This window comes from Thalia democratica, chromosome 7, assembly GCF_965202585.1.
Source record: "Thalia democratica chromosome 7, ktThaDemo2.hap1.1, whole genome shotgun sequence".
Taxonomy (NCBI): Eukaryota; Metazoa; Chordata; class Thaliacea; order Salpida; family Salpidae; genus Thalia; species Thalia democratica.
The window spans coordinates 60,681,151-60,688,896 of record NC_139171.1 but is presented as its reverse complement, the minus strand read 5'-3'; positions in this window follow the sequence as shown (position 1 = coordinate 60,688,896).

Genomic DNA, 7,746 nt, shown 5'->3' with positions numbered 1-7,746 from the left:
TAAGTGGGGATTTAGAAGACTTTGTCAACAAAACTATTTCGTACTATTACTAAAATGTTTTAACAAAAAATCAAAAGGATTGGTATTTAATTTTAAAAGGACATTTAAACTAAATCGTAAGCAGCTCAAATTCAATTTTTATACATTGAAAAATAACTTACTAAACATCTTTTTAAAGAAAGTGATATTTTTTTAAAGTATTACAGGAAGCACTTTTAAAATAATTATTGGTGTTAACAGTAAAATGCAACATCGAAGAAAATCTAAAACTTAATATTCAAAGTAATAATTGTGTGTAAAAAAGTAGATAGATGTAGTTATACAGTGCTTATTCACTTATCCAGAGTCCGGACTTCACTTATCCGGACGCTCACTTAGCAAGAGAGTTTCAGAAAACTTTATAAAAATATTTAAAACTTTATGTACAAACATTTTTGTGTGATACAAATATTTAAGCTTTAAAATTTTATGTGGATTTATACTACAATATAGTTCATTATTTTGACGGAAAATACTACTAAAATTAAACACAAACTTTGTTTAAAAATAGAGATAGATCTACTAAATATTTTATATTTTGATTAGTTTGTTTTCGTTTTTAAACATAAAATTATTATTTTTTTTTTTAATATTTTTTGTTTCTTATTAAAAGTTAGGGCCGCTGGAGTAATAAATGTTAAATTTTACTAGACTCTCAAAAAACGTATATTGTAGCAGAAGGCTAGCAAGTCTGATGTTTTTCTATCTTAGAAAAAACAATTAAATAAATTAGCCTGATATTTAGATTACACTTTTTATAAAGTTACTATCTTATACTCATATTTACTGTTTGTTTTTACTACAACGCTTTTATTATTTATAATCCATTGCATTGTATACAGCTGTTATATTGTTGAATGAAAAAAAAACTGTACTTATCCGGAAAATGCTTATCTGGACATTTTTAAAGAAAAATCTTGCCCAGTATGTCCGTATAAGTGTATAAGTACTGTAATACTAAAAAATTCAAAAAAATTTTGTTACAAAAGCTCTAAAAATAAACTTGAATAGAATAAATAATAGTCTGATAAAAAAGAATAAATTTCTACAAGTATTAAGTATGACATACTCAAATTTTAAAACTTATTACTTTTTACTTAAAAGATAATAAAACTGTTATAAAATAATTTTTTATTTAATTATTGTAAAGCTAAAAACATTAATTTGATAATTAAAAAAAATGTTTTGATCAAACAAAGTCAAAAGAAATTTAATTCAATTTATGATAATTTAATACGAGCATTTCTAGCCTTACTAATAAGAAGTATTTTTTTATTCATGTCATGTTTTCAGTTTAAAAGTATATACTAAATCGTTAATCGATTTATTTTTGATTTAAATAGAATAAAAAACTTTTACTTTTTACTTTTTGGAATAATGAAATTTAGATTTATCTTTGAATATAAAATTTAGGTTTTTTGAATAAGTTGTATAATAGTCTATGTTTTTTTAAAGGTTAGGAAACAATCGCAAAATTCTTCACAGATTTTTGAACGTTTTTTTAATAATCTGTTTAATATTTTTTTTGTCTAGTATAAGCACTTTATTTAAAATAATACTTAATTTTAACTTTTTGCAATTGCAAGTTAAGATTTTTTTATTATTATAAAAGGTTTTTTACTGAAAACAGGTTAAAATAAAACTTAATTTATATCCTTTTGTCTTTGAAAAAAAAATTTTTAGTTGTACAGGAATACAGTTTACTATTTACTATAAACATTACTATTTACAGTTTACTATGAATATGTTATAATAATATATAGCAAAATCTCGAATACATACTTAAAAATTTTGCATTTTCCAAATAAGCAAAGTAGTCTTTTTAAATTAATTAAAATAAGTAGTATATATTTATACAAACAAGTACCGAAAAAGGTTGAAATATTTTTTTAATTCACGAACTTATTTAAAAAAAAACTAAGACTAGCACACAATTTTTTTTTCTATAAGTTTTTCAGTTTTGACCGTTTTGGCACGTGATTAGTAGTTTAAAATCTGTTTTGAAAAAATATTTTTCGTTGAACGTCTATTTCAATTTTTTAATTTAGCACAGTTGAAAGTTGTTTATATTGTAAACTCTCTAACTTTAAGTTTTAGGTTTTAAAAAAAAGTAAGTCTTGTAAGTGTTAGAAAAACTTCTTAGGGTTTGGTTGAGGATGAATACAATAAACAAAATTCAATATCAAATATTTTTAAACGTGAAATAAACATTATTTATTTTATTTCAACACATATCAACTTAATTCTGCATTGTTGTAAACGCAAATTTTTTTAATTTTAAACGTACTTAGTTTAAGTATTGTAATGCAGTTTGACAAACAATAAAATTTACTTAAAAAATACTAAATGACTAAGCTAATTTAGTGATACTTTTTTATTATTACAACATAATTAGTGGAATATATTAAATCATTTGCTGATATTATTGATATTGCTGTTAATTGAAAAGACAGCTTTTTAGTATTTGTAGTCACAAAAAAATCGTAAAATAAGTTGTTTCTTAGGGACTAAATACTGCCAAACAGACATGAGTTTTAATTTAAACAGCAGCAATCCAAGTGGAAAAATTCTTCGTGATGGTATAACAGTTAGTACTTATTTCTGTATGTAGTTATTAAATTAATAGTTTTACCGTTTTGTCACGAATTTTTACAACTAGTGTTCATTTAACTAGTGTCAAAATTAAAAACTTTAAGTTGTTAAGCATTTAGCTGTTTACTGTCATCACTTCAACATGCAGGAAAAAGAAGTGATGGATTTTCTGGAAAGAGTAAAATTGGAATACCGGTCGTTACAAACTCCTCTTGTTTATTACGATTTCCTCCATGCTTGGATAGAGTTCATATCAGCAAGGTAGAAATGTTTTTAATTTATTTGTTGTAATAACTAAAGTATTAAGTTTTAGAAAATATAGGTCATGAAATCTAGCAACTAGTTTAATTTTCAATTTGAAGTTTTTGTTTATTATTTTTATTTTAAATCTAAATTGCTGTTGAATCATTAAGCTTAGGGTAAAAATAACCATAAGTAATTTTTTTAATTAATTAATAGTATTTAATTTTTATATAGAGTTATGTGTTATAAAGTAGTTACTTTAATTAACAATAATAAAAACGATATTTTCTCCTTATTTTTAAACTTTAAAAAAATTATAGTTCTAAGCTCAACTTAATTTACTAATATAGTGTATGGTTTCCAATAAACTCAATTACAACAGTTGTATAATGTTACTAGTTTTAAGTGCATGTATATAACATAAGTATCTTTTTTGGTTGAATTCATTCGCGAACCAATTGCAAGAATGGTGAAGTTTTTGCAACAAATCATAATAAAAGATAGGTGAATACTTATACATATGTAACATGGTATGTAACTCTATATACTATCAGTATCCACCCGCGTCCAAAAGCCCCACGATTTTTTTTTCCTAGCAGGATATTTATTCTATATATATATATGTGGAGTTTTTATATTTATTTTTTGTTTATTTTTTACTATCACTGTTACCCCTAACCCTTACCCTTAATCGGTAAGTTATTTTATTTTATTTTAATTTTGTTTAAATTTTAATTTAATTTATCTTTTTTGAATTTTATATTTCGTTATTTTTTTTTTATTCGCTATCACTGTTACCCCTTACCCTCAATCGTTAAGTTATTTATTCATTAATTTTTTTATTTAGGATATTAATTTTGTTTTTAAAACTTTATTTTTTAATATTTTTTTTGTTCACTATCACTGTTACCATGCTCAGTAAGCAAACTCGAATTTGACTGGGTGGATTTTGATCGTTAAGCGGGTTTTGAACGAAATGTAACTCATTGCAAAAGTTCAAACGCAATATCACTTCCGCAGGGTGGCGTCGTCTGCAGCCACGCTGAATGTCGAACGTTTTCTCCCCACCACTCCCCTGAGGAAACGCTTCTGCATTTTCCTGCCGGTGGAAGTTAGTTTTTTTATTTTATTTCTTCTGAAACTAACTCCTTCTAAACAGTTAATCATTCGCTATAGCAAAAAGCACACTGTTTTAAAGTGAGTTAAAGTATATCTTTTAAGCATTTATACAAGCACAAGAAACAGACAAAACAGTTACTAGAACACTCTACTTGAATATTTTATAATATAAACAAATGATTCATAATTTATTTGCAGATGGATCAACGTCAGAACAATCCTGAAGATGTAGATTATCAGGTTTTGACTCCTGAAGGTCTGATTGTCAGGGAATAAGCGATGATCGTCAGGTGGTAACAACCAACTAAAAATACAGTCTGGCAAAAACCGTTGATGAAACTAGTTGCGTTTTGAGTTGTAAATAAATGTACTTTGATTTACATTATTTGTTGTTTTTACTGGTTTTTAAAATAGCAGTACAAAAGGACCAACAGTTTTTGACCATTCAGAAAATTTGTGTAAAGTTAAAAGTTAATAGTTTTGTGTCGCTTTAATTATAAATTAGTTTTATTGTTTTTCATGCATGGTTATATAATTTTTGTTTGCTTTATTTTATAGATTAACAGAACAATTATTTAAATTTATAGTTTATTATTTGGTTTTATACTAGCTTTTCTGAATAAGTGCTTGCATAAACACTTATTTGGTGTCAAATAATTTATATGTAGTGTTACTAAAAAAAAATAATAAACTTTCTTTATATTTATACATATTGCTTTTTGCTTATTTTTTAAACCAGCAGGTTAAAATAAGATATTTGCTATGTAAATTTGACTTGTCAATTTATGTATACTATTAGTATTAAATTTGTATCAAATTCATATCAAATTCGTGTGTATTATACATTAAGGCGAAGTCGTAGCAAACTTTTTATTGAAAAAGTTTATGAAGTTATTATTATGAATAAGGTTTGTTTGTTTAACACGTAATAAAAAAAAAAAATCTTAACTTTTTATTAGCTGCAAAATTTATTATCAAATAAGCTGTCTGATTTTTTGCAACAAAATCTAAACTAAGTAACCATTCATTTTATTAAAACTATAAAAAGCTTAACTGAACAATTTTTCCGGTGCATAACTTATTTAAAATATGTAAGCTCTTTTTTTTTTATTTGAGTACTTTTAAAGCAAGTCTTGCAAAAATAGTATCTCACTAAATTAAACTGTATTACAATTGAAAAAAGCTATATTGTAATATTAAGTTAAAAATATAGAACGACTTAATAATAGGTAACAAAAATTAAGTAAATGCTAAACAAAATAACTTTGCTCTATTAATAACAATTGTTTATTAAATTATAAAAAGAATGCGCTCAAAAAGTTTGGTCTAAGGAACTGGTGTACAAAGGAACCTTTTGGTTATCGAGTCGTACACCACATGCTTATAAAGTTTCTTATGAGCTATAACACATAACTTTTAATCATTTAAATCTTTAGTAATAAAAAAGTCAGTTAAACGAAAATAAAAACGAAAGAAAATAAAACTAAACGAAAGTTAACTGAATTTTGTGTTTAATAATGTACTATGAATCTTGTTTAGTAACATGAGAACAAAAAAAAAACTTTAAATTAACTTTTAAAAGAAGATAAACAACACTAATAACAAACGTGTGAATATTGAGTTATAAGTTACAACTTCTTTAAAGAAAGTAAAATGTAAATCGATGAAACATTTTTACAAATTTTTTTTTATAAGTATTTTGTTTTAAAAAGGTAATTTTTATTTTATTTAATAATTTAACTTGAACAGTAAAAACAATTTTATATTTGAATTGTTAAATAAACTTGTTAGATTAAGATCAAACTAAAATAAACAAGCTTTTTATTTCAATTTCAATTCAGTTTAACTTAGTAAGATACAATTTTCGACAAGACTTACTTCTGAAAGTACTCAAATAGATTTAAGAAAAAATGAAATGTGTTTTGTTATTTTTTTAAAAGCTTTAGATAATTGAGTTATTGAAGCAAGTGTTCTAAGTTTATAAACTAAAAGTTAAAGCTAATTTTAAAAACTTGAAATTCCTGCTTTTTAAAATAATCAGAATTTTTTGCTTACATTACAATAGTTCACTAAATTTCGGAAAAATTACGATTATTATAAATTTTTCTTGTTGAAAGTTCGAAACAAAGTTATTTAAACGCTTTTTTCTTCGCTTATACTAGCTTAAATTTTAAAACTTTTTATTTTTTAATTTCATTTAGTTTAGACTTGCACTACAGAAACAAAAAGATATTTACGGTTTATTTCATGGTATTAATTTTTAGTAGCTATAATCTATGACATATAATTGCTATAAATTTTAGGTTATTATTATTCACACCTTTAAAATTTTGTTTTGTTAACTAAACTCATTGCACCATAAATTTAATTTTGAAAACAAAACATTATTTCTTATCATTTTAAACCCCTTGTACAGCTAATCATTAAACAAAAAAGGTTGTTTACCTAACCAATTTAAAACTATAAACACACTTTTTTTATTAAGAAACAGTTTTTTAAGCTTTTATTAAATTTAGCTTTAATTTACCTTGATCTAGTTAGATTTATATGGTAAGTCTAACAATAATATTCTTTGTGGTTTTAGCTCTTTGATTGAAGCTATACCATAAAAATCATGTAACTTTTTTATGTATTTAATTCGCAAACATATTGACTATAAAACATAAAGATATTTTGTATGTATACACATATATATATATACATACGTTTGTAAAAATATTTATTTAAAACATCGGCTAAACTTTTATGAGGTTATAATACTAATTTTTACCAAGGGTTATTAACTTTTAACACGAGCGAAACCTAGTTTAAATATTTACTTAAAATGTTTATAATACTTTATAAGTTCATAGGCCGTGTTATTAAATTTGTATTCAAATTTGTTACACCAACCCCGACTTTATATAAACAAGTCAAGTTTAATTTTGTTTTACAAACTCGCAATTACCTGCATATTTAATTCAAATTAAATAACATAAATAGTTTCTCATAAAACACTAAACACTCAGCTTTTTGTTTCAAGTTTACTGTATAATGTTGTAAGAATCAATTAAAAATAAAGTAACTCTTTCATTAAGAACGAACCTTTGAACAGTTTTACTGACGCAAATAGGTCAATATAATTTTTTTTAAAGATGGCAAAGTATTTTGTACCAAACGACGAAGTATTAGCGATGAAAATTAACAAGCTCAAACTTTCGATTTGCAATACCTTTTTTAAATTTTGAAATCATACTTCAATGTATAATTTTAACATTAAAGTTATTTATATATTTTTGACCAAAGTGTTTTTTTACAATTGAAAAAAATTGCATTTTAATGTCTAAGCAATGTTTTTCACAAGACTGTTATAATCATAACTTTAATTATAGTTTATAAGATTTTTTTTAATTTATAGAGTACAAATGAATTTAAAAGAGTTATAGCTCAAATAAAATTTTAAATTTCACATTAAAAGCTTCTACTTCAAAAAACATTAATAAAAAGTATATATGATAAATATATTTTAAAAAAATTATATGAACTGTTATATATAACAAGTATAACATACTAATGTTATCAATAAATAGTCGATTTAGATTTAGTTTACTATTACTAACTTTGTTATCAAAAAATGGGTAAGTATGGTTTTAAATTGACTGTCTGGCATATTTGTCTTCCTTCCTTTTTTCAGTTATGAAAGTGAAAAGTTAGTAAGAAGTTTAAATTTTCATATCTTAAAAGAAAAAAACATTAATTATAAATTTGAAAGTG